This window comes from Medicago sativa, chromosome 2 (assembly GCF_051527215.1).
Source record: "Medicago sativa cultivar Bolivia chromosome 2, Bolivia_mono, whole genome shotgun sequence".
NCBI lineage: Eukaryota > Viridiplantae > Streptophyta > Magnoliopsida > Fabales > Fabaceae > Medicago > Medicago sativa.
The window spans coordinates 23,174,372-23,195,325 of record NC_140750.1 but is presented as its reverse complement, the minus strand read 5'-3'; the positions used below and the strand labels follow the sequence as shown (position 1 = coordinate 23,195,325).

The window sequence follows — 20,954 nt, the reverse complement described above, 5'->3', positions numbered from 1 at the left end:
AAGATTACATAATAGCTTGATTGTTACCTCAATACTACAAAGAAGGTGATAGTTACACATAGACATGTAAACTAATGCAAGGAATGAAGGAAAGATGAAGATTCCATGCCAAGATCCTTGATGTCTCAATGAATCTAGGGTTGAATCTACTCCTTAATCACTTGCTTTGTGTTTCTCTCTATGAAATAGCTCTAACCTCTCTCTAGAAATGTATAAAATGTTTCAATGGAATAGTGAATAGTCCTAGAGAGAGGGAAAACTTGTATTTAAATGGGCTGAAAACATGTAATCTCGCTTAAGCGAGATACATCTCGCTCAAGCGAGAAGCCTAAATATCCAACCATGGCCAATGAAGTCTTGCCACGTAGCCCTGCTCCTTGATGAAGTTGCATCTCGCGTAAGCGAGTTAGACCTCGCGTAAGCGAGGTTGCTTGAAACTTAAACCGCCTTGGAATCCTGCTTGAGCGACTTGGAAGCGAGATGGGAGCGAAATTTACAATTGTTCCCTGGAGAAATCTCGCGTAAGCGAGATGATCTCGCGTAAGCGAGATTCTAAAATCCACAAGCGACCCTGGAAGCGAGATGCAAGCGAAGGTTGAGCTTCTCCCTGGAGGAATCTCGCTTAAGCGAGATGACCTCGCGTAAGCGAGATTTGCTTGGTTCACACAACTTGAGTTTTGGTCCTTGCTTGTCATTTCCTGCATAAATTGGGTAGAATTAGGCATATAAAGCATAAATGGTATAATTACAACAATTGGTTGCTTTTCCGTAGATAACTTGCATAACAAGTCACTAAAAATGCCTCTTTTAACACATGAAATATATTACTTTTGAGCACTTATCACAATACAAACTACTTCTACTCTACAATGACTCTAAAAGATGACAATAAATCCTATATCAAGGTTGTCAGAATCGGGATTTTGCTTCAGGTCGAAAGAGAAGAGCAAAATCGACAATCGTAAAATTACAACCAAAATCGAAGGATTTTACTCAACTACTTTTGTAGAATCGATATAAGAAATTGTAAAATCACAATCAAAATCGATGGATTTTACCAACAAAAAAAAAAACTAAATATATGTTATAAATGGTATATAGTCAAAAATGACTTAGTTTATAAGAAATCGTAATATCGCAATCAAAATCGATGGATTTTGCCTATTTTGGGATTCTACTTTGGATTTGAGTCATCAAAGGTGAAGAAAGTCGCAAAATCCTGAATTTTATGATTTAAGTCGGGATTTTGACAATAATATCCTATATAGTCTCTTGTCGTTATCAAGTAACTATACTTAACCAACTAACCAAAGTTTAACAGCTTTGTGACTAACATTTTATTCACTATTATGGATTAACTAACTAACAAGAAAATCTTTGAAAGTTGTCTCCGTGACGTTGGCGACAAAATGTGGTATCTCTCTAACATGCCTGTTTTTGGGCAAGAGCGAGGAGCTCTATGGAGTCGGGCCTCTAATTTACGGAGGCCTAAAATATTCGTAGGGATAGGGTTTAATTGTCAGGGTGTAAAATAAAAAAATAACATTTTTACCTACGGACAAAATCAATCAATAAATGTCATTTTTTCGTAGATAAAAGTTTGGAAGACAACAATTTTGCTGTTAATTATCCGTTGTCCATATCCTTATGTAAGTATCTAATTCTTTGTAGGTAAAAATCATGTTTGAATATATGCTCATATATTTAACTACAACTTAATTATTTATCATTATAAATGGTGTTGGACGTATATGTTTGAAGCCATTGTTTCGTATATGTTTGAATATATGCTCATATATGTTTGAAGCCACTATTTCGTCTTTAATTCTTAATTTTGGATCCAAGTTGTTGTTCTGCTGAGAGGACGGAAACATAGCACTAAAAACTTTGAAGTCTTTATCATTAATATTTATTATCAAAAAATAACAAAAACAGACGATAATGAACAAATTTAAGAAAATATTCTTCTCGTTTGATACATTTATTTATAAAATAATAAGATAATTCGTTTTAGTAAATTTAAAATAAGATGGAAAAAAAAATGAAGAAGGGTTATCATAACATCTTTTATCGAATCTTTTTTTCATAAGAGTTTAAATGGAAATATACCACGTAATTGATGGTAAATTTAAGCCACGTGTATATGATATATATATTTCTTAAACCACAAGAAACAGAGTCTAAATGTTTTAATTTAGTGTGAAACCTTCGTTTGATCACATATTCATATATCCTATCCAGAAAATTTCGGTGTGTACATTATTTTTCTCGCAAATACTCAGAAAATTCATTCTCTGTTCATTAGGAATTTCATTGCATTCTTTCAATTTTGTGTACTGATAATGAAAAACTTCACTACAAACTTGGTAGTAAATATGATGAAAATAAGGAAGACAGTGAAATTTCACACTAATTTAAATCAATTAGACTTAGGTCATGGCATTCAAACCTCAACATCTACACTATGCTTCGTGTGTTTTTGTGAAATTATCAAATGCATGTGATTAAACTTACCATAAATTACATGGTACATTACTCGTAAAATTCCCCATGCATGCATCACTAGCTTAATATATATAATCATATTTGTCTTCAAAGAATGGCATTCGAAAAATATACTATTATCTAGCACATTGTTTCAATCTAATATTTACATACCAAAATGAGTCCAATAACTAATCAGAATAATTTGGGATATTCAAAAAAACCTTCAGATAAGAAGGATTCGAGAGATCCTACTAAGAAAAGTCCAATCTCAAACCAGAATGGTATGGCCTACAACAATGGTTCTTCTCCTCCAGTGGGAAATCCTCCTACAAATATAAATCCTGTGGCAAAGCAGGTGAGTGGTCTGGCCTACAACAATGGTCCTCTTCCTGTGGCAAATACTGGAAATCTTCCTGCAAATCAGAATCCTTTGGCTAACCAAATGAATATTGGTTACAACACTTGATATGGCCAACATGCAGGTATATCAAAGACGTCTAAGTTTCGTTTTGTGTGCTACGAAGGAATGTTATTCCTTCCACACAAATTAACTACCGTAAATTTGCGTCTAAAAATTAATTTTGAATAAACTTCAAATTATATAAGATATTAAGAAAAGGATTCATATATGTTAACCCCTGTGATTTTTTTTTTGTTAAGATTTAAACCTTGTAATTTGAAGATTCTTTGATTTTGGATATTCATGAATTTTGACCGTACAAAATTGATGATATGGCAAGGGTAAACCAAAATTCGCTCATATTACAGGGGTGACATTACCTTAAATTTTGAAATTTGATGCCATGAAGGTTCAAAACCAAGTTTGAGAAAAATGCCCCATTACATAATACATCATCATTTTTTTTTCATAAATGATGATTGAGACACAATATTTTTTACGGTTGACATCCGAGCTATGCCGGCATCCCAAGTCACCATAATACACGATGTCTTAAAATCTTAGCTATGCTGACACCACAAAACATCATGTATCAAATGCACTTCATCCTATATATTATTAATAAAAAAGAATAACAAAACAAAACAAAAAAAATTTGAGGGGATAAATGCACCCCATCCTATATACGATGTTTTCAAGCATAATGTATTTTAGTTTGAAAATTTATTTAAGAATTCTCAATTAATTTAAGGAGTGTCTTATTATTTCATTATTAAGCCCTTATATTTTCATCAGGACATTCATCATTTCAATATGATTGCAGGATCTTTTGCTTGTGGAAATTTGACATGGGAAGAAAATTTACAGCAGCACAAGATTCTATTGTTTGTTAAAGATTTACCGTTTGTTTGTAATTGTTGTATTGTGATATTAATCAACTCAGCATGGTAGTTAGTTAGTTTGTTTGTTAATAAGGGTTAGTTTTCTGTTGTCAGTTTGTTGCAACTGTTATGGGTGTATAAATAGGACTCGGAGTATTAATAAAAGTGTGTATTCCAATATCAATTCATTATATAAAATTTAAGAAATCATAATTTGGTCCATTTTCTAAGTCCTAAAACAGTTTCCTCTAATCATCTCTGTTTTTTTTTTTATTTATGCAAGTGAGTGCCAACTTAAAACAATACAAAAATATATGGAGACCAAAACTTGTTGAAATTTTTTAGAAATAGTTAAATATTTATAGGAAGCACAAATTTATTTAACTCTTTATTAATTATTTCCTTCAAAAACTCTTTATTAATTATTAATGAAATATTTCTTCAGATGATCCGTGGACATTACGAAATCCCAAATTTCCTTGCAATTTGGCTAGTATATTATATTTTGCATATATGTTCTTCTTCTCAAAATATAACCTGAACTTTAAAATAAAATTGGCAGTTCCTACACACTTTTATCCGACCACACACGGTGGCGATATGGTAAAAATATATCACCGGTTAATGCAAATTCATAAAATAACTTCGAAAGTGTTAACCCAATTCCCTATTCTTTCTTTGAAAGTATTTTCTTACACACGCTAGCTTCTGATATGAAATATCTAGGTCATATTAGCAATTCTTCCAAAAAAAAAAAAAAAGAGTTAAATAGACCCTTTGATATTTAGGGTAAAGTTGTGGACTATATAATAAAAAATAGAAAGAGATAAAATATTAATTTTTTAGTCGGTAAAGTGATAAACACCACGTAGAACTCAAACATAATTACTAAATTTTGGGTTCGAAAACTCAGATGAAGTGTTCTGACCAGTTAATATCAATATTGTAAATTGACTTTGATCTCCTGAACGAAGATATGTATAAAAGTTTGTTAGACCTTTCATTTCGTTATACAGTTTGTATCCGTAGTGATTATGTTTTTTAAACTAAACTACTGTATTGATGATTAAGACGAGTTTAATTAATTGAGGGATTTTGTACGTGGCAAAGTGATTGATTTTCTTCCTTACAAGAAAGAGAGAAAAGTGACTAGGTCATGTCAGATTTGTTACCTAAATTGTTTATGTGACTGCAAACTATGATGACTACAATGTGTATATAACGCCCATAGTAAACGTATCTAGAAAGTTTAGCATGTGCATTATCTTTAGTACTGGATACATTAAAATTTACAACATAAGCCTTCGAATGAATCACGTTCGTAATTTTATCTAAACAATGCTATCTATCCAAAATCATAGAAATACATCCTTGAATCCATAAACATCCTGCAGCGGGTACGAACGAGTCCTCGTTGATTATCCATTTGGACACAAGCTTGCAACATCCTGCTAACCAACTTGCTGATCTGAAACAAACAAGGATTGGGATGAGACATAATGTCTCAGTGAGTTCTACCTAATCCTAGGCTATAGGTAACCTCGGGGGAAACCTAGGGTCACCACTTATCTATAATACAACCTGACGGTTGATTATAGGTGTTTGGAGCATGCTTAACTAGACGGTTGTGCATACTAGATCCGTCATAAGGTTCTTTGCATCAAAGGCTATAAGTCTTGTCTTATACTCTACATGTCATGGCGGTCAAGGGAACCTAAGATAGCTAAGTCAAGATACAAAAAACGCATCAATACCTAACTATAAACCATTCATGACATGATCCTGAACTGGACCATCGGGGAGGTACTAAGATCGTCAACACTACATTTTCATAACTTGTTCTATTGTATAAGCTTGTTCTAGTCTCATAACATAACATAATATAATCGTATTCATAATCATTCTTTATGTTAGAAATTAGTGTGTAACAAACAACATTATCTTGGTTCATTTTACGGAATGTATCGAGTGGAGTAACCCCGAGTACAATCCCTTACTTTACCGATGAGAACATAGCTAAGGTATATCGGACTCCATCAGTGTCGTGCGGGCCTACCTTGCAGAGCGTATCCCGTCCCCCTTGGTGTGAACCTCTCGTATCCCCCTTGGAGTGGATAACGGAGAGACACAACACCTACATCTTGCATAAAGTCTTAATTATGCATAAAGGTATTATACTTATACTTGCTTGCTCATACTTATCATTACTTGAATGACCACCACGAGTCTGTAATTTACTCGTTTAGCGGTGAATCATTGCTTGCTTGTTCTTAGTCATACATAACTTATACATAATGAACTTAGGTTACATACTAGCTTGTTGTTCTTCGACTATCTAGGTCGAGGCTCTACATATTCCCTAATGCCTAGAGATCATATGCTACCCAAGCGTATCACTTCTCATCTAAATCTCGTGTGTCATACTTCACCAATCTATCTTAATACTTGCTTCCTAATTCTTTATAAAATGGCTTGAAACATTGACAAGTAATCATTGGATTGGATGGATTTATATTTATAAGAAACCCTTGAAAAACTGAACAGAAAACAGTCACTGCTTGCCCGGAACGAGTCATTTACACGTCTCTGCACTGTCATTCCTGCCTTGGTGACACACCAGCATGAAAACATGCTTTCTGTTGCCAGCTTCCCGCCATGGTGACATTTGGCGTGCCCGGCGTGCCATGACAGAACAGAACGTGTAAAACAACAATTTTCTCTAAAAACCTTCAAATCAAAGGACCCAATGCATATTTCAAGCCTAAAAATCATATAGACACTAACAATAACATTAAGATGGCAAGTATTAACAAGATTGATGAGCATGGCATGTAAAAGGGGAAAAATCATAATCTAGAATTCATATCTTCTTCCATGAATAAATCACACAAACTCAAAGGTAGGTTGTCTCTAAGAACTCACCTAGTGTTTATGAACTCTTTCCAAGCTTCCAACTCCAAACCCTAGCTTGCTTGATCTTGATGCATGAGAGGATAAGGTGAACCAAATTCAAACTAACTTCCAATGTTCCACTTGCAAGCTTACCAACTCTTTGAAACATGCCATTGATTCCACTTCATCTTGAACATTCAACCCTAACCATGAAATTTCTTCTTATAAGGAAGGAAATGGAAATCTAGGTTAAATCCAAGCTTGTAATTGCCTCTTGATCATGAGGGAAAACATATCTCATGCTTGAACACTACAAGGAGGAATTTTGGAATGATTTCATGGAGTAGAGAGGGAGAGTGAACTGCGATTTCCTAGAGAAAGGAGAGAGCAATTCTGGTTTCCAACTCTAGAGAGAGAAAGCTCAAGGTTAATTGAGTTATTTGGGACCTAAAACCCTAATATACCCTTTGCGTTCAATTACTGAATTACCCTTCATCGTAAAATGCACTTAACTTGATACCGGTTACTGAACATACGCTTGATTGTCACTGTATGACCACATCTTTCGTTACATTGATCTTTTATGGACATTCATGTTCTGATACACATAAAATCCAATACTGTCAAGTGGGATGTTACAGTGTAACTGGTTGCTCGATTTTACAATATTAGATATAAAATTGTTAGGTCAATTTCTTGATCTCTAACCCTCTTCAACGGTTTCGCTCCCTAGTTTCCTAGGTGAATCACAACTGTTGAAGATTTAAGTAAGTCGAAATAAGTGTACCATTATCGATCCTTAGAATATGTCTATCCTAAGTATTAACTGGACAGTGTATCAAGGCTAGGGTTAGTAATCCTTGAGCGAGAATCAATTTATGAATTGTGTCTTAAACAGAAACAGACGGGTATAATTAAATAAAACGATAAAACAACCAACTAAATTCACAAAATAACTTAAAGTTACATGATTCAAACAATGACATGAAACTTGACCAAATCTAGAGAGGTTTAGCTACTCTTGATGTCTAAAAGCATATAAAACTATCTATGAATAAACAAACATAAAAAAAAATAAAAAAAATTCACCGGTGATGGTTCCCTACTCTAGATGTGGGGTCGATAGCCGGCGACACAGTCTTAACAGTGGCGGAACTTGGCAATTTCTTCGTGTGCTCGCGACGCGATCTTAGCAGAGGTTGATCTTGTGAATTCATGACTTCTCTTCTGAATTCTTGACTAAATTGCAACTAAACAAACTATTTCTACTCTACAATGACTCTAAAAGATGACAAGAAATCCTATATAGTTTCTTGTAACTAACATTTTATTCACTATTATGGATTAACTAACTAACAAGAAAATATGTGAAAGTTGTCTCCGTAACATTGGCGGCAGAATGAGGTATCTCTCAAAGGAAGCCACTATTTCTTCTTTAATCCTTAATCTTGGATCCAAGTTGTTGCTCTGAGAGGATGAAAACGAGTTAAGAACCTTTCCGTTTATCATCCTCTCCATTTCTACCATTTGGAGAGATAAAAACACATCAAAAATTAAAAAGTAATTAATGATGGGGGACCCACTTAATGGTAGGACCCACTACCTATTTTATGTCTCTATCGCTCTCCAAATTGCATCTTCCATTTATTTTTATAAATGGAGAGGATCTTTACCCGAATGGAAACATAGCACTAAAAACTTTGAAGTCTTCATCATTAATATTTATTATGAAAAAATAATAAAAACAGAAGATAATGAACAAATTTAAGGAAATATTCTTCTCGTTTGATACATTTATAAAATAATAAGATAATGTTTTTTAGTAAATTTAAAATAAGATGGAAAAAAAAAATGAAGAAGGGTTATCATAACATCTTTTATCGATTTTTTTTTTCACAAGAGTTTAAATGGAAATATAACACGTAATTGATGGTAAGTTAAGCCACATGTATATGATATATATTTCTTAAACCACAAGAAACAGAGTGTAGCTGAGACCAAGTCCAAATGTTTTAATTTAGTGTGAAACCTTTGTTTGATCACATATTCATATATCCTATCCAGAAAATTTTGGTGTCAACATTTTTTTCTCTCGCAAATACCCAGAAAATTCTTTCTCTGTTCATTAGGAATTTCTTTTCTTTCTTTCAATTTTGTGTATTGATAACAAGAGAAACACAATATAATGAATAACTTCACTACGAACATGGTGGTAAATATGATCAAACGAAGGGAGACGGTGAAGTTTCACACTAATTTAAATGAATTAACTTAGGTCATTACTTGGTATATGAAATTATCAAATGCATTATGTTTCGTGTGGTTTGTGAAATTATTGGTGGAGATAAATATTATTTTATAGGATGTAATTTTATCCCTAGTAAAAAAATCATTTCTCTCGGATCTGGCCAAGGCCCACTGTGGCAAGTGCCACACCAATTCTTAAAAAAAAATGATATAGAAACAGAACACACAGCGCTTTGCTCTCACAATTCTACCTTATTATGTTGCCACCTCGTCCTTTCTTCTCATGCTGCTTTGTGTGGTGTAACAGCTTGAATAATTGAGTACACATCTTCCATGGCTGATAATGCAACTAGGTAATGAAATTGAAAAACTTGTTTGGTTTTGGAAGCATGAAGATGGTTGGAGAAATCGGAGAGGAAGGAACATGTTAAGAGGGAGAGTTAATCGATGCATGTTAATTAACAAATCTTTGATGTTTGATTGGAACAAACATCAAACGAAAACACAAATCTTTTAAGATTGAAATTTTTAAGATTGAAACTTGGAGCTTTGTCGGCTGTAAATAACAATATAAACATGCATGGAATATATTTCTGAAGTAGTGTTGCAACTTCTATTTTCTTTACAATTTTACATAGGATTTCTTTTTTTTTTTTTTATAAAGGAAGTGACAAAATCATATGAAAATAATTTTTATTTTTATAAAGGAAGTGAAAACAAATAAGAGCACTACCTTTGACTTTTAGGAATCACAAATTTATTTATGAAATATTTTTTCACATGATCCTTGGACATTACGAAATCTAAAATTTCCTTCCAATTTGGCTATTATGTTATATGTTGTATATTATATTTTGAATATATGTTCTTCTCATAATATAACATGAATTTTAAAATAGGCGGTTTCTACACGCTTTTATCCGACCACTGGTCAAATATATCACCGGTTAATGCAAATTCATAAAATAACTTCGAAATTGTTAACCCAATTCCCTTTTTTTTTCTTTGAAAATATATTGTTACACTCTAGCTTTTGAAATGAAATAACTAGGTCATATTAGCAATTCTTCCAGAAAAAAAAAATAGTTAAAGATAGACCCTGTGATATTTACGGTAAAGTTGTGGACTATATAATAAAAAATAGAAAGAGATGTAATATTAATGTTTTAGTCGGTATTACCATGTAAAACTCAAACACAATCACGGAATTTTGGTCTTGAGAACTTAGATGAAGTGTTCTGACATGCTAATATCAATATTGTAAATTCAGTTAGGTCATTTAAATGAAGAGATGTAATATTTTGTTAGACCTTTCATTTGGTTATAAAGTTTGTATCCGTAGAGATTGTATTATTTAAACTAAACTATTATGTTGGAGATTAAGATGACTTTAATTAATTGAGGGGTTTTGTATGTGGCAAAGTGATTGATTATCTTTCTTATAAGAAAGAGAAAAAAGCGACGAGGTCATGTCAGATTTTCTACCTAAATTGTTTATGTGACTGCAAACTATGACTACAAATGTGTAACGGGTTGCTCGATTTTACACTATTAGATATAAAATGGTTGGGTCAATTTCTTGATCTCTAACCCTCTTCAACGGTTTCACTCCCTAATTTCCTTGGACATTACGAAATCTCAAATTTCCTTGCAATTTGGCTATTATGTTATATGTTGCATATTATATTTTGAATATATGTTCTTCTTCTCATAATATAACATGAATTTTAAAATAGGCGGTTTCTACACGCTTTTATCCGACCACTGCTCAAATATATCACCGGTTAATGCAAATTCATAAAATAACTTCGAAATTGTTAACCCAATTCCCTTTTTTTCTTTGAAAATATATTGTTAAACTATTGTGTTGGTGATTAAGATGAGTTTAATTAACTGAGGGGTTTTGCACGAGGCAAAATGATTGATTATCTTCCTTATAAGAAAGAGAGAAAAGCGACTACCTCATGTCAGATTTGCTATCTTAATTGTTTATGTGACCGCAAACTACGACCACAATGTGAAATTGGTTGCTCAATTTTACACTTTTAGATATTAAATAGTTAGGTCAATTTCTTGATCTCTAACCCTCTTCAATGGTTTCACTCTCTAATTTCCTAGGTGAATCACAACCGTTGAAGGTTTGAGTATATCAAAATAAGTGTATAATTATCCTTAGAATATGTCTATCCTAAGTATTATCTGGACGGTCTATACGGTGTATCAAGGCTAGGGTTAGTAGTCCTTGAGCGAGAATCAATTTATGAATAATGTCTTAAACAAAAACAGACGAGTATAATTGAATAAAACGATAAAAGCAACCAACTAAATTCAGAGAATAATTTATAGTTACATGAATCCAACAATTACATGAAGCTCCTCTTTCATGACCTAATATAGAGAGGTTTAGCTACTCATGATTCTAAACACATATTAAACTATATGAATTAACAAACATAAAAAAAAAAAAAATACCGGTGATGATTCCCTACTCCAGAGGTGCTCTGAATCTCTCCAAGTTCCCCTAGATCGCACTTTTGCCGTTTTCTGCTCGTCAAAAGGTGTCTTCTCACTGACCTAAGGGCCAACCTTATATAGGCGCGCATTTCCCATAAATTTAGGGAAAGTCGGCTCGTGACACCAGAAGATATATTGCGACGCGAACCTTGGATGAGGCTGATTCTGTTGTTTCTTCATCAATTGCTCGTGATGTTGGTTCGATAGCCGACGACGTGATCCTAACAATGGCTGAACTTGGCAATTTCTTCATCAAATGATTTGATCTTGTGATTTCTTGACGTCTCTTTTGAATTCTTGATTAAATTGCAACTATGCAAACTACTTCTGCTCTATAATGACTCTAAAAGATGACAAGAAATCCTATATAGTTTCTTGTCATTATCAAGTAACTATGCTTTTTTTTTTTTGAAGGATCAAGTAACTATACTTAACCACCTCACCAAAGCTTAACAACAAGTTTTATTCACTATTATGGATTAACTAACTACCAAGAAAATCTATGAAAGTTGTCTACGGGACGTTGGCAGCAGAATGTGGTATCTCTCCAGGGAAGCATAGCATAGCATAACACTAAAAACTTTGAAATCTTTATCATTAATATCAACCATAAAAAAAACAACAAAAACAGAAGATAATAAACAAATTTATTCTCCTCGTTTGATAAATTTATAAAATAATAAGATAATTTTTTTTTAGTAAATTTAAAATAAGATGGATAAAAAACTGAAGAAGGGTTATCATAACATCTTTTATCAATTTTTTTTCGTCCTCGTGAGCTTAGCTCAGTTGAGAGGGACAATGCATAAAATATGCAAGGTTCGGGGTTCGAACCCCGGCCACCACAAAAAAAAAAAATTCATAACAGTTTACAATTAAATATACCACGTAATTGATGGTAAATTTAATGCACGTGTATATCAGTATTTCTTAAACCACAAGAAACAGACGGTAGCTGAGACCGTGAGCTGAGTCTAAACGTTTTAATGTGATAACAGTTTACAATTAAATATACCACATAATTGATGGTAAATTTAAGCTACGTGTATATCAGTATTTCTTAAACCACAAGAAACAGACGGTAGCTGAGACCGTGAGCTGAGTCTAAACGTTTTAATGTGAGTTCAATAAATAATCATAATGTCCTGTGAGCTTAACTAAGTTGGTAGGGTCAATGCATCAATACATAATATATGTAAGGTCCGAGGTTCAAACTCCGGCCACCACAAAAAAAATAAAAATTAAATAATCTAGAGAGGTTTAGCTAAGCATGATGTCTATGGACATATTAAACTATATGAATAAACAAACATAAAAAAAGAATCATAGTTGATGATTCACTGCCCTGAATCTCTCCGAGTTGCTCTAAATCACACTTTCGCTGTTTTCTGCTCATCAAAAGGTGGCTTCTCACTGACCTACGGGGCAGCGTTATATAGGCGCGAGTTTGCCATAAATTTAGGGAAAGACGGCCCGCAACACAAGAAGATATCACGACGGGAGCCTTGACAAGGCCGGTTTTGTTGTTTTCTTCATCAGTTGATGCTCGTGATGTGGGGTCGATAGCCGGAGACGTGATCTTAACAATGGCTGAACTTCAAAATTTATTTGTGTGCTCGCGACACAATCTTTGCAGAGGTTGATCTTGTGATTTCATGATTTCTCTTCTGAATTCTTGACTAAATTGCAACTAAATAATCTGCTTCTACTCTACAATGACAATAAAAGATGACAAGAAATCCTATATAGTTTCTTGTCATTTTCAAGTAACTATACTTAACCAACGAACCAAAGCTTAACAGCTTTGAAATTAACATTATATTCACTACTAGACCTTGCACCCGTGCTGCCGCACTGGTCATATTGATGGCAAACAAAATATTCAATTATACTCTTAATTCATAATCTATTTGTGCAAATACAATGTTTAAAATAATAATACAACTTAAAAAAGGGAATAAATCATGCTGGTACATTACGAAAAATTTTCTTGTAAACAACATTGTATTTAGGATGATTTGAATGATTCAAAAATTCGCCGCAATCTAAAATATGAGAACCATCTCCACCATATACTAACAAATACATGTGTTTCATTTGTTGAAACTGACATTAAATATATGGTAGTTTGTCCACAAAGATTAGTTTTCGAATAGTTGTTCGAAACGAATATCTTAATCATTTTGGATACTCGCCGCTACATAGGGAAACATAGAATTATGATTTGAATAATAACTAACTTGAGATCAGTTATGAATTGACTATGGGTAGATGTCGAAAAATTTCCTTTCTAGGAGAAAAAAGGCAAAGTTTATTTGAATGCATTTTGTGCCTTGTAACTGCAATCTTGGTTTAACAGTCACCGCAATTTAAGATATTAGATGCACTGATGGATAAGATAACATGGTTTCTTAGATTATCTTGCAGTGAATAATTGCATCAGTTCTTGCTTCTTGAAAAATTAGAATATTAGTTATACGTAACAAATATGAAGTTATGATTGATGGTAATAATGTCATAAGCAATGAGATTATAATAAGGTACGTTGTTCATAGAAGGTTGCTCGGAATGATAACATAATAGAGATCAGTCAGCAATTTACTATACTAAGATGTCAAATAGCGTCCTGTTCAGCATTAAGTGACCAAGTTTAGCAGAAAATATTATGTGTATTGTAACTACTATGGTTTAACAGTCACCAAACTTTAAAACATAAGCTGAACTGATCGCATGCATTTTGTAGATACAGTGAGTTGCAGTGTAAGGTTTTAATCTGATGCTTTTTTCCAATCGTATAATAGAGTATGTTGCAGAGAAAATATATTGTCAGTTATCGCTTCACAGAGATTTAGGAAATTAGTTATACTTAACGGATACGAAGTGGTGATACCAGTGTAACTAAATGTGGACCTTTCAATACTCGTGCTCTTTTTCTCTTCAGATTCAAGTAACTATAACTGTGTGCACCTTCATTAGAACCTACAAATTAAAAAACAAAGTTTAGAACATCAAAAGGTAAGAATTAAAAAAAAAATTCAGAACAATCAAAAGGTTTATGCCATTAGATAACAAAATTATAAATGTTCAATTCAGTAGTGTTAGAAGTAATGAAAAAATAAACAAACTAACCTAACATGATAAACTCCATTCTTTCTACTAGACATTCCAACAGACATGGGTAAATGGAATATATGAATTAAGTAATAGTAGTTTTAGCACGTTCTACTATAATCACAATGAAACAATTGTTCCTCATCTGCAAAATGTGTAGACAAAATTTTATCAAATAAACAATAAAAGATTAACAATCACAAAATTGGTCCAGTAAAATGGACGAATTATAAATCTCTAAAATAATAGAGAGAAATACCGCAAATAGAGCCATTGCAATACCCATCAAAGGGGTAGTTCCCCACCCCGGAGCTACTTTAGCATATTCTGAATTCAACGGATCTAGTCCATCTCAAGGAAGATTGAAAATTGAAAAAACCAAAGAAGACACAATCAAAATAGATAGTTAACTGAATCAGATGCTACAGGAAATTTATTTGCAAAAGAATGAACACCGGATATCACATAACCATGATTAGAGAAACAGATTAGAGAGAACATACATACCTTCTATTAGTTTCTTTCCTACGGACAACATAATTCGAAGTTATTTAATTCCTCAATGATTCAGTTACTCTCAATTTCACAGCAAATCATCTAATACCATAAAAGATAAATAATCACAGACAAAACAATAGTTGTAACAAATAAAAGCTAAAAAAAAACTTAAATATAGATGATAGCAGCAGAAGAGGCATTGGTCTGTTTTCATAACCGCAACCACCACCTGAATTCTTCAACCTGCAATGGGAAGGGTGAATTTCGTGTTTGTGATTGTGATTTCTGGTGATGCAATTTCACAAAGGTGGGGTCGGAAATTAGGGTTTTCCAACACTTACTTACATACCTGAATCGAAGAAAAGATCTTATAGGAAGAAACGAAAGTACATCAAGGATGAGATCGCTAGAGAGGGTCGAGGGGACTGCCGGCGACGGAGTCATTGTCATGGTGGCGGTGATGGTAATGATGTGATGAAAGTTGACCGCGACGATGGTTTGTTAACGATGACGACGGTGACGGTTGGTTAGTGATGATTGTTTGGTTACTGCACTGATGGTGTGGATAATGAAAGGTGATAGTGAACAGAGAAGTGAGAGAGAGGGAGATGGAACAATGAAAAAAAAATGGTGTATTGAAGTTGAAAAAAAAAAGAGATGACACAGATAAAGTAAAAGAGATTGTTTATTTCGATTTTCATATATAAGCATCAGATTGACTATATCATTAGTTGTCGACATGTTTAAACAATGAACAAATTTTTGGAACAAATTTTTGGGTTTAGATTGCGAAGGAGAAAAAAAGGTTCAAAACCGTTTGGAAAGAAAGGAAAAAGAATTAATTGGTTTTTAGAAAAGGGAGTTTAATGTTGGATATCATGTAGTGAAGCCAATTGATATCACAAAAACAGTAAGTGGCTTGGTGGTTAAAATGCTTTGAATTAACCAATATGTCATGGGTTCGAATCTTGGAGAGAAACCAATATGTCATGGGTTCGAATCTTTCGAATCTTGGAGAGAAACCAATATGGGTTCGAATCTTGGAGAGAAACCAATATGTCATGGGTTCGAATCTTGGAGAGAATTTTTTATTATGTCATGGGTTCGAATCTTGGAGAGAATTTTTTTCATAAATATTTTTCAAAACCCTCAGAAAAGGCAGGAGGACACAAAGGTAATTGTGAGACCTAAATTTTAGGTTTAGGGCTAAGATATTAGGCATGCATTGTAATCTTGGAGAGAATTTTTTTCATAAATATTTTTCAAAACCCTCAGAAAAGGCAGGAGGACACAAAGGTAATTGTGAGACCTAAATTAAGTTTAGGGCTGAGATATTAGGCATTCATTGTGAATCTTAGTATTATATATTAAGATTATGGATTAATTAACTAACAAGAAAATTTGTGAAAGTTGTCTTCGTGACGTTGGCGGCAGAATGTGGTATATCTCTCCAAGGAAGCCACTATTTCTTCTTTAATTGTTAATCTTGGATCCAAGTTGTTCTTCTGCTGAGAGGATGAAAACAAAGCACTAAAAACTTTGTAGACTTTATCATTTATATTTATTGTCAAATATTAACAAAGAGAAGATAATGAACAAATTTAAGGAAATATTCTTCTCGTTTGATACATTTATAAAATAATAAGATGATATTTTCTAGTAAATTTAAAATAAGATGGAAAAAAAAGTGAAGAAGGGTTATCATAACATCTTTTATCGATTTTTTTTTTCTTCACAAGAGTTTAAATGGAAATATAACACGTAATTGATGGTAAGTTTAAGCCACATGTATATGATATATATTTCTTAAACCACAAGAAACAGAGTGTAGCTGAGACCGAGTCTAAATGCTTTAATTTAGTGTGAAACCTTTGTTTGATCACATATTCATATATCCTATCCAGAAAATTTTGGTGTGAACATTTTTTTCTCTCGCAAATACCCAGAAAATTATTTCTCTGTTCATTAGGAATTTCTTTGCTTTCTTTCAATCTTGTGTATTGATAACAAGAGAAACACAATATAATGAATAACTTCACTATGAACATGGTGGTAAATATGATCAAACGAAGGGAGACGATGAAGTTTCACACTAATTTAAATGAATTAACTTAGGTCATTACTTGGTATATGAAATTATCAAATGCATTATGTTTCGTGTGGTTTGTGCAATTATTGGTGGAGATAAATATTATTTTATAGGATGTAATTTTATCCCTAGTAAAAAAATCATTTCTCCCTTAACAAACTAGTCTAACATTTCTCAATAATAAGAGTGAAAATCAATGGATACTGCACCGAAATCTCTTCAAATGGTTCTTTATTTTTTTGGTCTGTTTTTGCTTCTTTTATTTTTAATTGTCAAACATTTGAACGTTTCAAAATAGCTAACTTGCAAGTTATAACGGATAACAAATGCTGAGAAACTCCTTATGAACAAATCAGATAATTTCCTAAGTATTTGCAACAACAAAAATTGTATTACGAACCTTAGTAAATATGATCAAATAAAGGGAAACAATGCAAGCTAACACAAGGTTTAAATCATTTTGACTCAGCTCATGTCATTTTAAATGCTTAAATGAATTTAGCTTGAACTTACCATGAATTACATGGTGCATTACTTTTCTAATTCAGCCAGCATCGCAAGGTTTATAAATTAAATACCAGGCTGAATCATGTCTCCAAAGAAAAGTAGAACAAACAAAAAATACTATTATTATCTTTCCACATTTTGCTTTAACCTAATATTTGTATTAGCATACAAAAATGGATGGTTTGGCTTACAACAATGGTCCTCCTCCTGTGGGAAATACAGGAAATCCTCCTACAAATATAAATCCTGTGGCAAATCAGGTGAGTGGTCTGGCTTACAACAATGGTCCTCGTCCTGCGGCAAATACGGGAAATCTTCCTGCAAATGCGAATCCTTTGGCTAACCAAATGAATGGTTACAACACTTGATATGGCCAACATGTAGGTATATCGTGAAACTAGGATTGTATTTGAATTTTCATACAAACAGTAACAAATTAATAAGTCTCATTAAATCTTCTAATCTCCTTATTTCTTTACTTATCTCATTTGTGCATCATATTAATAAGTCTCATTAAATCTTTTAATGTTCTGATTTCTTTACTTATCTCATTTGTGTATCATAGAATTTTCTTAGTATTAGATTAATAAGTCATACACAAAATTGAAATGAGTCCCAAATTACAGGGGTGACAGTACCTTAAATTTTGAAATTTGATGCCATGAAGGTTCAAAACCAAGTTTGATAGAAATACCCCATTACATAATACATCATCATTCTTTTCATAAATGATGACTGAGACACAATATTTTTTACGGTTGACATGCGAGCTATGCCGGCATCCCAAGTCGCCATAATACACGATGTCTTAAAATCTTAGCTATGCTGACACCACAAAACATCATGTATCAAATGCACTTCATCCTATATATTATTAATAAAAAAGAATAACAAAACAAAACAAAAAAAATTTGAGGGGATAAATGCACCCCATCCTATATACGATGTTTTCAAGCATAATGTATTTTAGTTTGAAAATTTATTTAAGAATTCTCAATTAATTTAAGGAGTGTCTTATTATTTCATTATTAAGCCTTTACATTTTCCATCAGGACATTCACCATTTCAAAATAATTGCAGGATCTTTTACTTGTGGAAATTTGACATGGGAAGAAAATTTAGAGCAGCACCAGATTCTATTGTTTGTTAAGGATTCACCGTTTGTTTGTAATAATTGTTGTATTGTGATATTAATTCAGCATGTTTGTTTAGTTTGTTTGTTAATAAGAGTTAGTTTTCTGTTACCAGTTTGTTGCAACTGTTATGGGTGTATAAATAGAACTCGGTGTATTGATAAAAGTGTGTATTCCAATATCAATTCATTCTATAAAATTTGAGAAATCATTTGGCCCATTTTCTATAAGTCCTAAAACAGTTTCATTCTCTAATCATCTCTTTTTTTTTTATTTATGCAAGTGAGTGAATCTCTTTTACTATCCCGCAGAAATAATTCTTCTGCTTGTTAGATAATTCATAGCCATAATACACTGAGTGTAGTAGCTAATATAACATCTCTAATTTAATGAGAAATTGTGTTAGTGAAAAAAATTGGCAACTTAAAACAAAACAAAAATATATGGAGACCAAAACTTGTTGAAACTTTTTAGAAAGAATTAAATTCTTTTAGGAATCACAAATTTATTTATGAAATTTTTTTTCACATGATCCTTGGACATTACGAAATCTCAAATTTCCTTCCAATTTGGCTATTATGTTATATGTTGTATATTATATTTTGAATATATGTTCTTCTCATAATATAACATGAATTTTAAAATACGCGGTTTCTACACGCTTTTATCCGACCACTGGTCAAATATATCACCGGTTAATGCAAATTCATAAAATAACTTCGAAATTGTTAACCCAATTCCCTTTTTTTTTTCTTTGAAAATATATTGTTACACTCTATCTTTTGAAATAAAATAACTAGGTCATATTAGCAATTCTTCCAGAAAAAAAATAGTTAAAGATAGACCCTGTGATATTTACGGTAAAGTTGTGGACTATATAATAAAAAATAGAAAGAGATGTAATATTAATGTTTTAGTCGGTATTACCATGTAAAACTCAAACACAATCACGAAATTTTGGTTTTGAGAACTTAGATGAAGTGTTCTGACATGCTAATATCAATATTGTAAATTCAGTTAGGTCATTTAAATGAAGAGATGTAATATTTTGTTAGACCTTTCATTTGGTTATAAAGTTTGTATCCGTAGAGATTGTATTATTTAAACTAAACTATTGTGTTGGAGATTAAGATGACTTTAATTAATTGAGGGGTTTTGTATGTGGCTAAGTGATTGATTATCTTTCTTATAAGAAAGAGAGAAAAGCGACGAGGTCATGTCAGATTTTCTACCTAAATTGTTTATGTGACTGCAAACTATGACTACAAATGTGTAACGGGTTGCTCGATTTTACACTATTAGATATAAAATGGTGGGGTCAATTTCTTGATCTCCAACCCTCTTCAACGGTTTCACTCCCTAATTTCCTTGGTGTACAGTTATCCTTATAATATGTATATCCTAATACTGGACGATCTATATGGTGTATCAAGGCTAAGGTTAGCTGAAAGAGAATAAACTTATGAATAATGTATTAAACAGAAACAGACGAGTATAATTGAATAAAACAATTAAAGCAACCAACTAAATATATTGTACAGAATAATTTAAAGTTACATGAATCAAACAATTACATGAAGCTTATCTTTCACGACCTAATCTAGAGAGGTTGTCTAAACACATATTAAACTACATGAATAAACAAACATAAAAAAAAGAATCACTGGTGATGATTCCCTGCTCGAGGTGCTTTGAATCTCTCTGAGTTGCCCCAGATTGCACTTTCAATTCGTCGTTTTCTGCTAGTCAAAAGGTGTCTACTCACTGACCTAGGGGTCAGCCTTATATAGGCGTGTGTTTCCCACAAATTTAGGGAAAGTCGGCCCACAACATGAGAATCTATGTATCGTGACACGAACCTTTACGCGGCCGATTCTGTGTTTTCTTCATCAGTTGCTCGTGATGTGAGGTCGATAGCCGGCAACACGATCATAACAATGGATGAACTTGGCAATTTCTTCGTGTGCTCGCTACACAATCTTTGCAGAGGTTGATCTTGAGATTTCATGTAATATCCCACTCGTCAGCTAATGGAATATTACAAGTAAAACGTGCCAGAGGATAATGTTATGCAAAGTAAGTATGACGGAAAATGTTTATTACGTGATGTCAGCTATATACGAGTTAAGTATCAGTGTCGATATAAACACGTTTAAGACGAAGGGCATTTTGGTACTTTCACACCAAAGGGGTAT

At 32.8% G+C, this 20,954-nt stretch overlaps 3 long non-coding RNA genes across 3 annotated transcripts; 2 read left to right on the top strand and 1 right to left on the bottom strand.

The window, feature by feature from the left end:
* The first annotated feature begins 2,624 nt into the window (after positions 1-2,624).
* Positions 2,625-3,975, top strand: LOC146945620 (uncharacterized). The gene is made up of 2 exons (XR_015028188.1): positions 2,625-2,969; positions 3,711-3,975. It is a non-coding gene; the product is annotated as an uncharacterized LOC146945620 (long non-coding RNA).
* Positions 3,976-14,182: 10,207 nt separating this feature from the next.
* On the bottom strand, positions 14,183-15,623 carry LOC146945619 (uncharacterized). The gene is made up of 2 exons (XR_015028187.1): positions 15,040-15,623; positions 14,183-14,400 (listed from the first exon to the last, which is right to left on the bottom strand). It is a non-coding gene; the product is annotated as an uncharacterized LOC146945619 (long non-coding RNA).
* Positions 15,624-17,733: 2,110 nt separating this feature from the next.
* On the top strand, positions 17,734-18,967 carry LOC146945618 (uncharacterized). The gene is made up of 2 exons (XR_015028186.1): positions 17,734-18,006; positions 18,707-18,967. It is a non-coding gene; the product is annotated as an uncharacterized LOC146945618 (long non-coding RNA).
* Positions 18,968-20,954: the final 1,987 nt, after the last annotated feature.